Genomic DNA, 17,814 nt, shown 5'->3' with positions numbered 1-17,814 from the left:
ATGTATTTGGTATGAGATCATGATTTTTAAAGTACGTTTGAGGCAGATGACACTATTGAAATGAGCAGAGAATATTTTTTATGGTTTGAAATTATTGCAGAAAGCTACGACCTTTTTGAGATTTGACTGAGGTGTTATGATGTTATTTTTACGACGATGATGTGTATTATGCTGTTGAGGTATGTTTATGTCAATAAGATGATGCTACCATATATGAGGAATGTGATTACGTGTTTATATGTATATTAATAATGAATAGAAGTTAGGGACGCCGACTTGTGAAACAGGATGTTGGAAACCAAGAATCGTACTTTAAGAGTTATGAAATGTGCGTAAATGCGTGACTGTATCACAATGCTGACGAATATTTTATTTGGATACTGTTATATTCATAGGATTTTGTTTCTACACATTTGCAACGTAAATTCTCGACCTGTGAAATTTTTATATGAGACTGTCACTGTAGCGGAAGCTGCTGTCGTAAATATTTCCGTAAGACAGTTAAGTGACCACCTGCACGTGCGTCGTCGGCACACAGCTGTGTCAGACACCTGGAGAACAAGCCATTAGGGTGTGCCTTTCCGGAAGCACAGGTAGAAAAAAAAAAAAGGGGAGGCCATTATCCTCGCTATTGACATTTCCTTGTTGAAAGCATACTGTGGAGCTCGTAATTTATGATATTTACTGAAATGCCTAATGAAATGACGAGAAATATTTTTACATCTGCACACCTGATTACGACAAGCGTCTTTCTACGAGAGTTGAGAGAATTTCTACTAGCTTATGAAATGTCACATAGCTATTGAATGATATTTTTATGCTTTGGTTTGCGTAATTGCTTATTTCATTTGACATCTGTTTTCCAGCTGTGTTGCAGCATTGGTTTCATAAAATAAAATTAAATGCATTTGCTAATGTGATCACTTTCTGTCAACAGATCTATTAAATAATAATTTTGTGATCCACATTCTTCAAAAAAGGAGCACTTGGAAAGGAAAGAACAATAAGAAGGGACTAGTAACAGTAACTGCATACATAATATTCTTTTCAAGTACATGGTAATATTTTTTTTACAATAAGTTGTTGTGGTGCACCACTTTAATTACATAGACATTAAGATGTGAATATACATTTCCCTTATCTGCATTGTTATCTTTAGTGTACTATTTTTTCTGCTTGAGCTATGTCATGTTTAGATATAAGCTGCTGTTTGCCAGGCATAGTGCTACTGAACTTTAATTTGTGTTACTCTGCTAAGCCAGATTTGTTTTTTTTTTGTTTGCTGCGCATTGCCTCATATTAGTTGTAATGTTGAATTGCTTGGTAATTTAGATTTACTGTAGCTTGCTTTGCGATTTACCATTTTTTTCATTGCTGTTTATATTAATTGTTTTATGTGCTGCTGCATTGCCTCGTCCCTTAGTTTAGCATCTGAGCTCAGTAGATTTAAGTTAGCTTAAGAGGGGGTAGCCTATAAGAGAATGAGTTGCGATGAATTTGAAGAAATGCACTGAGAGGCTATACGAGAAAAGTACAGAAAGCAGGTATAGACAGGACTTTTTGGGAATAATGATGAATGAAGGGAGATCTCCAAGAAGTAAAGAAAGTTTTGTTTGAAAAATACTGCAGTAAAACAAACCCTGTCCTTTCCTTGTATTATTCCGCTATATGTTTGTGTACCCTTGGGTATTCATGTTTTTCCTGTATTTATATGTTTATCTGATAAGACTTATGTTGTAGAATTTTTCTAGTACTAAGCTACATTCACTATGATGAGGAATACTGTTATCCTCAAATATAATTGGCATTAATAATGTGTTATTTACTTTGTAAAGATGTTTAGACATTATTTATTCTGTTTTGTTTTAATGTTTATGTATGAACTCATGTCATAATTCCTGTAACACTGACGTATATGTCTATTTCTATTCTTTTGTAACGCCTGTTTTACTACAAATGTTGTCTGTATTGTTATGTTTTTAATGATGTATTTTGTACCTTTGTAATTGTATTCTCGTGTTATAAAATTGTAATTGACACCAGTTCATCATATTATTAACTTGTAAGTTACATTTCACTGCACACGTTTCTGTTGGTCATAGTATATGGACAATATGTGAGAAGTAGGGACTGTTAGTGTTTGCACGTGTGTTAATAATTCAGCAAGGGACTGGATAACAGCATTGCTGGTTCTAAGGACAATTCCGAAAACTTTGTGAGTGCACAAGTGGTGGTTTATGGACTTGCTATATTATCCGCAAGACTCTTCAGTGGTGATTGTGCACCTGCACAGTCACAACAGATGGCTGCTGGCTATCTCTACAAGGACTACAGTGGGTCTACATCTTTGATGATCCATCAATACCATTATTTCTACAAGGACTGCAGTGGGTCTGCACCTCTGGTGGCCCACCAATACCGTAATCTCTACCAGGACTATAGTGGGTCTGCTCTGTGATGACCTACCTACCAATATTCTTCCAAACTACGTCTGACTCTGCTGTGGGTTTGCTCTGTTGTGGCCCATTACCTGTCTGCACGTCAAGAGTCAGCACGGTCTTTCTGTTGGAAGGACAACACTACTTCTTCAAGTCTGCATGGAAATCCACTACTTCTGTGTGCATTTTCTTTTACTGCTCAGACTTTGAGAAAAACTCTGCATTTTTACTGTGATGAACAATCTGGACTGTCTTTATGGACTGTGAGAAATTTTTAGCTTTTGACCAACATTGTATCAATAAGTGTGTGCATTTGATTTCTTTGTTATTGTAATTATGAAAAATTTTTTTCAAATCTGTATTGGCCACTGCCCAATCCAATTTGTAAAATTTTTTGTGGGGAGCATGGGGGCTATGTAAGTAGGCTGTTTAGGTTTTTTTATTGGTAACGCCACCTCTGTATGAAAATCACTGGCTGTGCTGTGTGCAGTCTGTGGCTGCTTTGCATTGTTGTAATACTCGCCATTGTAGTGTTGGGCAGCGGCAGCTGGATGTGAACAGCGCGTAGCGTTGCGCAGTTGGAGGTGAGCCGCCAGCAGTGGTGGATGTGGGGAGAGAGATGGCGGAGTTTTGAAATTTGTCATGAACTGCTATATTTATATATGATGATATCAAGGTAAATACATTGTTTGTTCTCTATTAATATCTTTCATTTGCTAACTATCCCTATCAGTAGTTAGTGCCTTCCATAGTTTGAATCTTTTATTTAGCTGGCAGTAGTGGCGCTCGCTGTATTGCAGTAGCTTGAGCAGCGAAGATTTTTGTGAGGTAAGTGATTTGTGAAAGGTATAGTTTAATGTTAGTCAGGGCCTTTCTTTAGTAGGGAATTTTGAAAGTCAGATTGCGTTGCGCTAAAAACATTGTGTGTCAGTTTAAGCACAGTCTTGTATAAATTGTTCAAAGGGGAAGTTTCAACCCCTCCGTTGTGGTTGCACCTACGGTATGGCTGTCTGTATTGCTGAGGCACGCAAGCCTCCCCACCAACGGCAAGGTCTATGGTTCATGGGGGGGGGGGGGGGGGGGCTAATTCATGTAGGTTACGTATTAATAGTAAGATCGTTACACGAAGGAGTGGTAAACTGGTCAGAATGGGAAAAGTGGCCATTGCATATATTATGCCCTGAACAGCGCTGCTACGTGACGAGAATTGGTTAAACGAATTCTTAAATCCATCTGCAATGTTGTCAGGATGAATGTACTAAGCAGATTCAGAAGGATGTAGGTTGCAGTAAGTACTGGGAAATGAAGAAGCTTTCACAGGATACAGTAGCATGGAGAGCTGCATCAAACCAGTCTCAGGAATGAACACCACAACAACATTGTTGTCAGATTGATAGGAGAAGTCTGCTCCGTTATTTATTAGTAAAAACGGTTTTGTTTTTGAGTCATCTGGTTTAACATAAGTCATTTACTTTATTCTTGTTACCTCACTAGAATGGAGATTAATAATTTTTTATAATATCAGTGTTTGAACAACGTCTTTTGGCCTACACCCCAATAACAATCACTTCCAAAAAGCACGCATAATACAAGAGATAAAACTGACTTCTACACCTTTTTATATGCAAAGTAACCATCCGCCATCCTTTCATTTTGTGAAAATTTTGAGTTAATTAAGTTAATTATATAAAGCCGTTTCCGTTCCGTTGTGCTGGGAAAACGGCCTGCTGCAGCCACTTGGCATTATTTCACGTACTAGGGCGTCAAGACGCTTAGAAAATGTGTCCGGAAATCGGGAAAACAAACACGGGATCATGCTGCGCTATCACTGGTCACTTACCCGGCTAGGTACGAAAAATTGGGCACTATCTAAGCTTTCTTCTGAAGCTATCTCAGCTATCTTCTGAAATTTCAGGAATGTGGAATCCGCCTGTTGCACTTCATCCATAGTTCGCAGGATTTCATGTTAGAGAAGGGCAAGTTGACGATGCTCTCTAAATCTGTGCTTATTTGTGAACAGAAGAGGAACGAGTATGCATTGAAGGACTTCATAGTGAGGTAAAATTTAAAAATAATTTTGTTCTTAAAAATTGTTGTGAATATAATGTATCCAGAATGAGATTTTCACTCTGCAGTGGAGTGTGCGCTGATATGAAACTTCCTGGAAGATTAAAATTGTGTGCCAGACCGAGACTCGAACTCGAGTGTCGGTCTGGCACACAGTTTTAATCTGCCAGGAAGTTTCGATATAATGTATCTATAAGATTGAAACGCCGGACGGGGTGGCCGAGCGGTTCTAGGCGCTATAGTCTGGAACCGCCCGAGCGCTACAGTCGCAGTTTCAAATCCTGCCTCGGGCATGGATGTGTGTGATGTCCTTAGGTTAGTTAGGTTTAAGTAGTTCTAAGTTCTAGGGGTTTGATGACCTCAGAAGCTAAGTCCCATAGTGCTCAGAGCCATTTGAACAATTTTTTTAAAGATTGAAACGGTCATTAAGCAGTTTATGCTGTCGCTTGATAAGGGCTCAATAGCCGAAATCGTGATTCTTAATAAATACATTTAATAATATTGCAGAGGAAAAGTCATTTTTAAAATAGAGTAGGACTATGGATGCAAGAAAGCACAAATAAACTCTATTCCAAACTCTTATGGGAATATGGCGTCCAGAAAATTTTCATCTGTTTCGTAATGCGACGTCTACGTAATTTAACAACAGCTAGGGTTGTGGGCTTCAAGTTTTAATACTAAATTTCAGCCAAGAAACCAAAAAACTAGCATGTGAATAATTGAAGGATGGGATTAAAAGCTGCAGCGACACACAAATTACAGTCGTCCGTGATGTACGTAGCAGAGTTAATTAAACGAGCCCAATTGGCAGCGTACAGTGAACGCTAATCTAAATAACTAGGCAATATTGGCGTCGGTACGTGTGTACTGTCACGCTGCCGTGCACCCGGAAATTGAAAAATGTAATTGAAACAACGGACTTTTTAATATCACGGTTAATAACCGTAATAACTGGCTGTAGTGCGGGTTATCGACGACCGATCTGCCGTTGTGTAGCTCTCTGTGTATTGCAGAGCTCCAGGCTGCCAGTTCGAGGACAAAATGCCTAACTGTGGTCAGCAGTGGAACTGCCGCTGTTTTACGATCGTCACGCCCGCTTTTGTAGCAAAGGTAGTTGAGTCGTGTTAAAACAAACGCGCACAAGGCAGCGTTGAGAGCAGATGGAGTAAATATTAATAATGTGATGTTGAAGCAAGAGCAGAATTGTGGACAGTCAGAGCTCACAATTAGCACGATAAACGCCAGATCCGTAGGGTGGTTTTTAATACTCTAAGCAGGTGTTATGGAGCGACCGTGTGCGGAAATCAGCCCACTTTGTGATTCCCGAGTAGATATCCGAAACAAATTATTTACTCTTCGCCACTAGCCTCAACGTTCACCATTTATTTCCTCAGTCATCCATAACAATACAAAAATACCGCCAAAATACCCTAGTATTCTTGAGATTTTTACCTAATGACCTGGCTGATACGTAGTACTCAACACGTCTAATGCTGCTGACCCACCTCCAACAGGAATTTGCAAGTAATGCAATGTGTAATATGCAAGACGGGACTAGATGCTCTGTGTTTAACTTCAAGAGCCATGCTAAAATTTAAGGTAAAAATATTACGTGAGACATATGCAAGCTTTACTAATTTCCCTTTGGTGAACTTTCTACCTATCTTACGCTCTACCACCTTAGCATTTGTTTTCCTTACCAGAGTAGGTTTTTGTTAAACCGTGTTGTCTTGTGTTTGTTGAAATGAAATGAAATGCGAGAAGCTTTAATAATTAATGCAACACATTTTCTTCTTTGCCAATTTCGGTTTAAAAATGCGGAATTAGTCGTTGGACATCGTGTACTGTTCCCGCTTCAGCTCCCATAGTTTCATGAACTTCCGATAGGTGGCAGTCTTTAACATGACATCTGTAACAGAGGTGCGTTCCAAGCTGTGAGCTGACCATGAGTTTCTTTCGGCGGAAATCCAGAGCATCGCAGATATCCATCGGGGATTGCAAAATGTCTACGGAGACCTGGTAGTGAACAAAAGCACGGTGAGCCGTTGGGCGAGGTGTCTGTCATCATCGCAACAAGGTCGTGCAATCCTGTCAGGTCTCCCGCTTGCCGGCCAGCCGCACACAGCTGTAACTGCAGCAATGTTGGAACGTGCAGACACTCTCAAAATGTAAACGAACCTCTGCTTCTCCACGACAACGCAAGGCCGCACACAAGTCTACCAGCCGAGGGTAGCTCACAAAACTTCATTCGACGCTTCTTCCTCATCCACCCAACAGCCAGGATCTCGCACCTTCTGACTTGTGCGCTGACAAGTAGAGTCCATGTGCACATACAGGCGCTTCTAGGAAGGTGGCGTAAGAGAATGAAGAGAGATTGTATTGAAATATATGATTTTGTAGACAAAAGAGAGGGGAATAATAAATTGTATTGGAGTCCTGAATAAAACCAACCTATTTTCAGAAGAAATGTGTTGCAGGACTTAACGAAGACCTCTCGTATATTGATGCTGGCGGGGACTGACAGGGTATTTTACAGTAAACCGAAGACATTGCCATCATATATGCTGGCTGGTCCAAACGTTTCCAGTTCATTTTTAGTGATTTCCTAGTGCTGTGTGTTTCACGTCGATGGTACAACTTAGGTTGCAGTATGTGCTCCACCAAATTGTTAAGAGTAAGATGTAGGGCACACAATATTTACTAATGACTGGTGCAACGGAATGTCGCTCATTTGAAATGCTCCAGCTGCATCAAAAGCCACGTCTTTCAAGCCACTAAAAGCCTTATGTCAGGAACGTCTTTCGCATCATCTATCAATATCTATCAATACCCTAATCGCTAATCACTTGACACAAAGTCTTCATAGTCGATGCTTTTATCTGCCAGCGCAGTCTTACCTTCTGTTATGCCGCGTATCTGCAAGCAGTATTTTAAATGCAGAGCCTTGTCTACCAACCACGTCGCTAGGCGCAGAGATCGAGTCCTGTTGGCTCTAATGTACCCGGACGAAACACACTACCTTCCTTATCTCAGAGCTGACAAAGTGCTGTATGCTGACAACTTAGTTCAGATTATTTTCGTTGTGAATTATTTTGGATAGGCATTTCTACATTGCAGCTTCAAAGAGCTTTGGTCAGAACGTTGTTCACTTGGACTGCATTAAATTACTTTTTACATGATTTGCAGGTGTAGCTGTGTATCCTTGTGGGCAAGATCAGGTCGCTTTGTTCCGATAGTGGCTTTGAGTGTAAAGGATCAATACCGGCCTTTCATTAAGTCATCGATGGACACAGATCGACTTTCACATTACAGTTTCACTCATTAAACAGTATTACGGGGATTTGTGAACATGTGGTATTGCATATCCCCGTGGTAAGGAGGAAGACTTTCGTATCTACTATTCCTGAAATATTGCGTTTACTTTGAATAATAATTGAAGTTAAATTAATATCTCCCACAAATTACTTCGCTCTTGATATTGCTTTTTAATTATACCAGCTCTTATGGTGAACGGCGCATGTGCTCATTTAGTCTTTGTTGTCGGTAGCAGCAGATGCTACCACAACTAACTACAGATAATCTGCGTTACACAGAATTATTTCTACTATTAACTGACTTCATCAGATGAAATACTTGCTTGTTTTCTGGAGAATTTTCAGCCCAGTTAAGGTAGGTCGCGACTTGCAGCTAATGAATACATCGAGACTGTATTTTAGTAATGTATGCTACTTGTTGATTATGCCTACAAACGGCAGTAAGATTTGCATTGAACGCGTCTTTTTTACAACAAGAGATGCAGTTACATTTATAAGTTGTGTTCAGAACGTCGAAGAATAAGTTTCGTCTTACTTAACTCTTTGAAGTGCGGCAATCATTGTAGCTTACCCCATACGTAGACTCTTTGTAAGGACGGTAGTCACTGTGGCTACCCACATATGTTTCTCAGTTTACTGCTCAGGGGTGGTAGTTCTCTGAACTAACCAACTAATTGTTGACTAAAGTTTCTCTAGATGGCACTAGAATCCCAGTGCAGTCCCGTTGCCGTGTGTTTACGTCACGAGCTGTTGACTAAAGTTTCTCTAGATGGCACGAGAATCCCAGTGCAGTCCTGTTGCCGTGTGTGAGCGTTACGAGCTGCATTGTTGTTATTGTTCACGGAAGCATCGTGCATTAATCTGTGGAGCTCTTCTTCATACTGCTATTTTTGTAGTAATTGTTTACATTTATGTGTCGACCTTCCCTAAATCTACATCTAATATTGCTTTCTATTCGAATAGAATTTTCTATGCTTCACAAACGGATTTCTGTGTGTCTAACAGCGCAGCTCACCGTCCTTCTTCTCCATCTAGTATGTCTCGCCAAAGTGGAGTGACAGAGGAAGAATTTTACCGAGTATTATTTGATGAAATTCATTCTAGTGACAACAGTGTTCACAATGTTGAAAGTGATGACAATGTCCTGACGTGTCGAGACGTGTAAAAGAGCCTTTCGGCTCCTAAAATAGCTTCAGTGGTTACTGCATCATCCCCTATATACACAAGTAATTGAACATCTCAGACCTTGGTATACAAGCCATACGTAGACAAAAGTACTCCCCACGAAAGCAGTAAACGTCAACCTATTCACTCATCATCTAGCAGATGAGCTTTTTGCAGTTACAAAAAACCATAATCTGAGCTGCGTGGATGTGTTCAGTGTGCAAAGTTTCTTTTGCCTAAGAGCAGGAAAGAACTATTTCAAGAGATACCAGGAAAATTAAAAGAAAGTTACACCAAAGCTCAACTACCAACTATCGAACTTCTATAATGTAATGGAGTGTTGGTTAGTTGCGGTGATCACATTTAACACAAATATTTTGTTGTTAATAAGGTAAATTTTTGCAAACCAACTGTAGAAAGCGTATCACAATAATAAAACTAAAAGTATTGCAAGTAGATCAGATTTGAAATATGTAAATTATTGTTCATGCCCCTCTATGATAAACTCAAGTTACAGCCCCACTTATATATTCCGCTGCGTTATGAAAACTCGTTTACTTCTTCATATTTCATGAATAGTAGTCAGATCTCTTTGTTGTTCATTCCTGGATCAAATTTTATAGAAAAAGGCGAATATTTTCAGGCATGTATAACAGATTATTTTATCAATTTCGGTTTGAAAAATCTGAGCTGCTTTCTTAAATTACACTGTAGAAAAAGCACCGCAACCAGCCACAAGTCTTTTAGAAATGATCTTGTTGTACCGTTACTGCTTTTGGGCTTGCTGAGCTGCTTTCTTAAATTACACTGTAGAAAAAGCACCGCATCCAGCCACAAGTCTTTTAGAAATGATCTTGTTGTACCGTTACTGCTTTTGGGCTTGAGCCAATCGTCAGACGGTAGCGTTGAATTCTTCGAAAATTTTACGTTTGTGTCTTCTTAGAAGTTCTCCTTTGCATGTTATACTTTATCATATTTAAAGGAAAGCTATTGATGAAGACACAAACGTAAAGCTTGCCAAAAAATCAATACTACCGTCTGACGATGGGCTCAGGGCCGAAACTAGTAACGGTACAACAAAATAATTTCTGAAAAACATGTGGCTGGTCGCAGTATTTCCTACGGTGGAATTTATACTAGAGTCGTAAATGAAATGTACTGTTGGATTAAACCGCAACGAGGAGTAAGGACTTCAACTATTTGTGGCGTTCTTCAACCAAAATGTCGACTTTCTGTATGGGGCACCCACTTCTAATATAAACTACTAGGCGAGTAACAAATGGTTCAAATGGATCTGAGCACTATAGGACTTAACATCAGAGGTCATTAGGCCCCTAGAACTTAGAACTACTTAAACCTAAGCCGGTCGGTGTGGCCGAGGGGTTCTAGGCGCTTCAGTCTGAAACCGCGTGACCACTACGGTCGCAGGTTCGAATCCTGCCTCGGGCATGGATGTGTGTGATATCCTTAGGTTAGTTAGGTTTAAGTAGTTCTTAGTTCTAGGGGACTGATGACCTCAGAAGCTAAGTCCCATAGTGCTCAGAGCCATTTGAACCATTTTGAACTTAAACCTAACTAACCTAAGGACATCACACACATCCATGCACGATGCAGGATTCGAACCTGCGACCGTAGCGGGAGCGCGGTTCCAGACTGAAGCGCCTAGATCCACTCGGCCACCAGGCGAGTGACAGAAAGTGTTCGAAACCGGTAAGGGCGTTAGATAAACAAAATGCAATTTCAGTGCAAAACTGTGTTTTAAAATTTCTTGGTATACAAAAATATAAGAAGACTTGATTGAAGTTGCTTTGATCGTGCACGAATAATTTAGCTTGATGAGTGGCTATTCGCCGATCGGGGTTAGCCGAGCGGTCTGGGGCGCTGCAGTCATGAACTGCGCCACTGGTCCCGGCTGAGGTTGGAGTCCTCCCTCGGGCGTGGGTGTGCGTGTTTATCCTTAGGATAATTTAGGTTGAGTAGTGTGTAAGCTTGGGGACTGATGACCTTAGCAGTTAAGTCCCATAAGATTTCACACACATTTGAACATTTGAGTGGCTATTTAGGATGCGTAAAACACTTGCATTTAACTTTACATATTTACTAAAAGGGGAACGGGTTGTTTCTCTTGATTTCGCTGATAGCTGGGAATCTGCTGTTTATTTGATTATACTGCTTCTAATACTATAGTTTGCAGGTGGTGCCAGAAAAAGAAAAAAAGTCCTTCTGTCAGTGATTATAAAATTTGTTCCACTTGTCGTACCAAGGAGATACAGGAGAAACAGTTGGGCTAGCATTTCTTCGGGCCTGTTGTCCTGATAGTGGGACAGCGGTTTGTGACGCTGTTATCTTGATACTATTTGATTAAGTTCTACACATATTATGACGTACAAGCTATCTTAAAAGGCTTTTTCCAGTCCCACAAAAAAGTGTATATAAAGTCCAATTAAGAAAAACAGTCGGTGTCATAATTAGGCGGCCATAAAAGTTAAAAATTACATGCACACGTCCAAAAGTTCACAGCACTGTCTGTTATGACTTAACGAAAAGCGTAAAGTTATATATTTACAGATCCTGAAAATATTTGGAGAGGACAGCCTTGGCTGTCTCATTATCTACATATGTGTATTCTGAAAATCGGGGAGATACACGTTCTCTCCTTTTTTTTGTAGTTCTGTTTTATTTTGGGAAGGATTTTTTTACGGTACTTAATGAAGCCTAAGACTAAACTGTCCCTATTTTAATTCTGATACTTGATTCTTAAAAACAATTTGCTTATTTTCTGAGAGTATTTTTGGCACCTAAAGTTTTGGTACTTACACTGATCAGTCAGAATATTATGACCATCTACCTAACAGTCGGTATGTCCACATTTGGCACGGATAACAGTGGCGACACGTCGTGGCATGGAAGAAATGAAACCTTGATTGGTCGTTGGAGGGAGTTGGCACTACATATGCACACACAAGTCACCTAATTCACGTATATTTGGAGGGGGGGGGGGGGTGGAGCGATGAGCTAAGGCGCCAAGTTCAGTCACATCCCAGATATGGGTACAGATCTAGCGAATCGGTGGGCTAGCACATCAATTGGAACTCGCTACTGTGTTCCTTTATCAAAATCCTGGCCTTATGAAAAGGCTTAAGAATGTCACTGCCGTTGATAAACATGATCGTCGTGAAGGGCTGTAGGTGGTCTACAACCAGTTTACGATACTCGTTGGCAATCATGGTGCCCTTCACGAGCTCCACTGGACCCATGGATGCCCACGTGAATGTTCCTCAGAGCCTAATGGAGGTGCGGCCATCTGTTCTCCGTTCCGCATTATAGATGTCATGGGGCTGTTCCCCTGGAAGGTGATGGATTCACGCCCTCCCATCGGTATGCTGAAGACGGTATCGGGATGCATCGAGACATGGTACGCTCTGTCACTGCACCAACGTCCAGTGCCCTTCGTCATGTGCCCATTTCTGTCGCAGTTGCTAATGTCGTGGTGTTAACATTGGCACATGCATGGGTCGTCGGCTGTGGAGGCCCATCGTTAGGAGTGTTCGGTGCACTGTGTGTTCAGACGCACTTGTTCTCTGCCCATAATTGAAGTCTGACGTCAGTTCCACCACAGTTCACCGCCTGTCCCGTTTTACCAGTGTGCCCAGCCTATAATGTCCGACATCTATAATGAGGGGTAGCGGCCCAACCTCAAGAGGTCTGGACGTGGCTTCACCTAGGTTTCGCCACTTGTTGAAGACACCACCACATACCTTGAACACCTGGCGAGTCGTGCAGTTTCCGAAAAGCTCGTGTCGAGCCTCCGGGCCATCCCCATTCAACACATACTGCGCATGTCTGACTACCAGCCATTTGTCATCAGATGACGCTGCTACCGCCTGGACGGGTTTATATCGATAGCAGGTGTATGATCATAACGTTCCGGCAGACCAGTGTATTTCGATATCTGATTCACATACGCCTGCACCGACGTTGCACTAAAAACATAGTGTTAAAATAACAACATATTACGTTTTCAGACTGCGAATACACACGCTAGGAGTGTGACGGAAGACAGTGACTAATCGCATTAACTCCGGAATCTCGTTTTTTGTCAAGCATTTCACAGACATTTATTTGGCTGTCGCAAACTTCGGGCGAGATAAAAAATAGTGTCGTGAATAAAAAGACCCCAGGACATAATATTTGTTATGGACTGTCGGCAGGCCTTTTAATTATTAATTTATCACTGTATTCATTGTTCTTTCAAACTTTTTGGACGAGAGTGAGCTGGCACACATCTGCTCTTCAGACCAAATAATGTTTAAAAACTACAAGCGCCATTAAAAAAAAAAATTTGCTAAGTAAATGAGAAGCACTATATTGCTTATGTCCGACAAGATTAATTTTTTGCGTTAATCAGTTTTCGGCATAAATGGTCATCATAAGATTTCAATTTACTGACTATTGTCGCCAAAGCAGTTACAATATTTGTAAGTAACGTTGGAAAAGATGCTACACATCTAGATTGAGGCACAAACACACAGTAAATGGCATCTTTGATATTGTACCAAATACTTGGTTTGTTTACTTAATGTAAGCTTTTATATAGGCATTGTTTTCGAGGATAATATTGATATCATTCCTGTTTGCTCCTTTTATATTTATCTATTATTCAACTTCTTACCTTTCAAATTATGTTACAACCTCACCATGAAAGACATCGTTTACTATGTGTCTGTGCCTCAATGTAGATGTTAAACGCCTTTACCAATGTTGTTTCTTTGGTGACAATAGTCAGTTAAAGTCGGATGGTGGTCTTTTGAGCCGATAACGGCTAAGCTCAATAAATTAATTCTGCAGAACATAAGTCCTACACTGCTTTTCATTTATTATATTGTTGTTCTATAAAGATCCAACAAAAGAATCAGTTGGCATCACTTTTCTAAATATTTAAAAAGGATGGTTGTACAGTACAGGTGTGAAATAAAGATTATCGTCTTTTAAAATACAAAAATTGATTATAATATTTATAAGAAACGAAACAGTTAACTTCGAAGCACTAAGTTTTAAGAGCAGACCAGTAGCCTGTGGGGATTTTTAATGATAGAGCACGTTTCTAAAACGAGATTGGATGGAAAGGATGGGGAAGAGCGTTGCGAAGCACGCTGTAACGCGGAGGGTGAAAAGTTGGAGGAAGGAGAGCTCTGATATGGAAAGGAAAACAAGTACTCAGTTAAAACTGGATGGATGAGTAGATCTCTGGTCGGATTTTGTGGTCAGGGAGAGGGAGCAGGTTATCTTTCCTTTGTACAAAATGTGGAAGGAGGGTAGGTTGGCTAATGATATTCATGGATGCAACAATAAAGTGATTGGCATCAAGTTTCCGCGAAGTTTAGGAAACACGAACGTTTTTGACGTGGGCATTTGTCATTAAACTGCATTTCGTATTTAATGTGAAACGAATTCTGGCAAAATATCAATATCAGTGCTAGGATAGAAGTCCCAAAGGCTCTTGCAGCAATAAAGGTATAGTCTTACTCGAAAGGCAGAACGGCAATACAGTGGACCGTGAGGTCGGAGTGAGATTACGCGTGGAGATTTCGGACAGGGGGCGTTGCATGCAACGGTGCAGTTAGTTTGCAGGTCGGAAGCAACCCACAAAGCAGCGCAGCGGGCGCCTGGTAACGTATTACCACCCGTCCAGCGAGAGATGTGTCACCTGCTGCGCCGCAGTAAGTTTCAGTCTGTCTGCAGCTGTACGACGTAGTGAATTTGCTCGCCAAGGTAAAAACAGGAGGAGATAATGCAGCATTCCGTGCTGCTGGATTGAGGACGCCATAACAGACAAAACACGGAACGTTTTTATGGCTGAAGGAAGATTCACAGTAAAGAAGATTAAGGGTGGCCCAGAGAACTATGGTAGACCCACTACTGTTCATGATACAAGTTAGTGACCTAGCGAGAAGTATTTTGTGAGCTGTCAGACACATAGCAGATGATTTGTTTCTACAACGAGGAAGTTTTATCTCATGGTCCAGTCACATTAATGTGACCACCGTCATGTTCGTCATCTGTGTGCAGTAACCACTCACAGACGGCAGATGGCAGCACTAGCAGTGGAGGGTGTAAAAAGATGTCAAGGAAATTCGGAAAACAATGTAGTCGTTGTATTGCGGAAATGGAGCGATTTATCTGACTTCCGAAAGGGCACTATCATTGACTCTCAGGCCGACGATGAAAGCATTTTCGAAGCGGCTAAGCTTGTAAACTTGTACACTTGGCGAGTGGGTAAAAAGATTCTTCTACCTTGCCCGATTTAGGTTTTCTTGTGGATGTGATAATCACTCCCAAAAAAGTGATAACAGACAGATAATAATTGTCTGAAAATAAAAAAAAATAAACTTTTCGCTCGAGGGAAGTCTTGAACCACTGACCTCTCATTCCGCAGCTGCTCACGCTAACCACAGGACCACGGCACTCGTGAGCTTACTTTATTCTAGTTGTTGCTTAGGTTGCGCATGGACTACTCAGTTTGTATATTTTGCTTATTTTTTTCCTTGTTCCACACAACTTCTTCCTGTTTTCTCGATTGGTCTGTGTTCAGTTTTTCAAGGCCTTTCCACTGTGCCAACTTATAACTAAATCTGAGGTGGGTGCGATGGGGAGGTTCCCTTGTGAGGCGGAATAAGGGGAACCAGCCCGCATGTTTACTAGACGTTTGCTCCATGCGGATTCTTGCCGGGGACCGGCACGCCTTCCCGCCCAGAAAGCAGTACGTTAGACCGCACGCCCAACCGGGCGGGCTCAGTCTTGCGTCATGACGTCGTCCATGGCTCTCAGGGTCATTCTACGCAGAGGTACCGTCAGTTTTAGTTTTGACAACTCGACAAGGCACGTGCAACCAAGCTCGTCAGAAATTCATGAGTGTCTTGCAGATACGATCGAGATCACTCCGGAACGGGTTGTCCCGCTTTACTTCGATTCTGAATCATATGTGTTTTATGTCAGGGTTGTAGACCCGCTTCAGGTTGACAGGCTGCTTTTGCGGCACGGACAACAAGTCCCTGTCACTCACCGCCATGGCTCTAATACAAAGTGTGTTCCAAAAATAACGTGCTATCAAATGAAAACCACAGCGAATTTTTTTTTTTCGCAACAGATAGCCACACATGCCGGCTACCTCTCTAAATAGTCGCCGCTCACTTGGACATAAATCGTAGCGTTGTACAAACTCTCTAGTGCCCTCGTCACAGAGGCCAGCCACCTGTGTTTTCCACCAATTCTCTACGCTGGTCTACCTTTCGTTGTTTGTGCCAAAATGTTGTCTGCGTTGCCAGCGGTGTGAGCAGAAATGAACAACGGAGGGAGCCAATTAAGAGCTGCATTGTGGGTGATCAAACACTTTCCAGGAGTGTCTTCATTGCCCCTGTAGAATGCAGCTGAGAATTGTTTTGAGGAAATAAAGGCATGACATCTATGTTATGTGGGCTGCATAGCTTCAGGCAAAATCTCTCACCAGATACACATACTTGGCGGGAGATTCTGTTGTTTTAGGCATTTCTACGTGATCGCTTTGCGCTCTGAACTGCAAAGAACCACGTGAAGCAATTGACAGGCACACTAAAGACACTGCCCCACATGTATGTACAAAGTGTCATAGGATTTTCACCGTGGTTTCCATTTCGTGCCTAATCGAACCTTACTTTCAGAATACGCGTCGGTATGGTCATTCTGGCGAACACGGAGGTGGATTATCCGAATGTTAGGATGTTTAACCTTCCGTCCGAAGTTAATGACAGTTTCCCCAAGACGGCCCTGCTTCGCTTTGGGTACGTATGGAATATACGGATATACAATGGTAACACAGGTCCACTCAACCCACCACGTTGCCCCGTGCGGCAATCGCCTTCCCGTTCGGCCGCAAAAATCAGCGTTTCCAACATGAGCCCATCGTGCAAAAGACAGAGGATGGAAGAGATGGATATACCTCCTTGCATTCGGACTCTGCCATGGACTACCATGACTACGAGACACAACTTTAAATGTCATCTGCATGTACTCAACTCCATAGTTATGGTAATAAATAGCTGCAGACCTATACCTTTCTCTCCTTGAATATGAACAGCATCAGTTCCGAGCTTAGACTTGTCACGCTGCGACAGTTTATTCATGTGCAGGCTTGACATTTTTGCAAGAATTGTTATTTGAGCACTTTTCTATTTCCGGCTTTTTAGTTTCTTTAATGTAGTTCCTGAACTATATGTTGGTACAGCGCTATTTTACAGAGATGGAATACCACTGACTGATTTCGAAGTTCTAGATAATGTCCGAGGAATAGGCTGCACTTTGTGACCTTACTTTAATTCTTCTTTATGCCCCTTCAGGATCTGGCCGTTCCACTGATTGTGCTCGTTTTTATGAAGAGGATTTCGTTTATTCACTTCGTAAATCCCCGCAGAAACTTCTATAGGGAGACAGTTTAATAGTGTTTTGCGTCCTGTGGATCAGATCCGTAAGCTTAATTTTAGTAAGGAACTAGACGATTCAGTGCGCTCTTCGAAAATGTACAAAGCGTGGATCTGCCACTGTCCCACTCTCGTCAGGTGTACGCATTTTACGTCAACTTCCAGCAGCATGTTCGATCGCTTTTATCTTTCTGATTCTTTATGTGGACAGCTGTTAGCGATGGACGTAATACCCACTTGTTTCACTGGTCACTGTGCCGCGGCTGTAACTTTACCTCATGTGCCGCAACCGGTATAACTGTATCGCCTCTCCTGGATGTTGAACACATCCTTCTTAAAGGATCCTTTCCTCGAGAATATCGTTCAAGAGGTTCGGGC

The sequence above is a fragment of the Schistocerca serialis genome, chromosome 5 (genome assembly GCF_023864345.2).
Source record: "Schistocerca serialis cubense isolate TAMUIC-IGC-003099 chromosome 5, iqSchSeri2.2, whole genome shotgun sequence".
Classification (NCBI taxonomy): Eukaryota; Metazoa; Arthropoda; class Insecta; order Orthoptera; family Acrididae; genus Schistocerca; species Schistocerca serialis.
Note: the sequence above shows the minus strand (reverse complement) of the source record.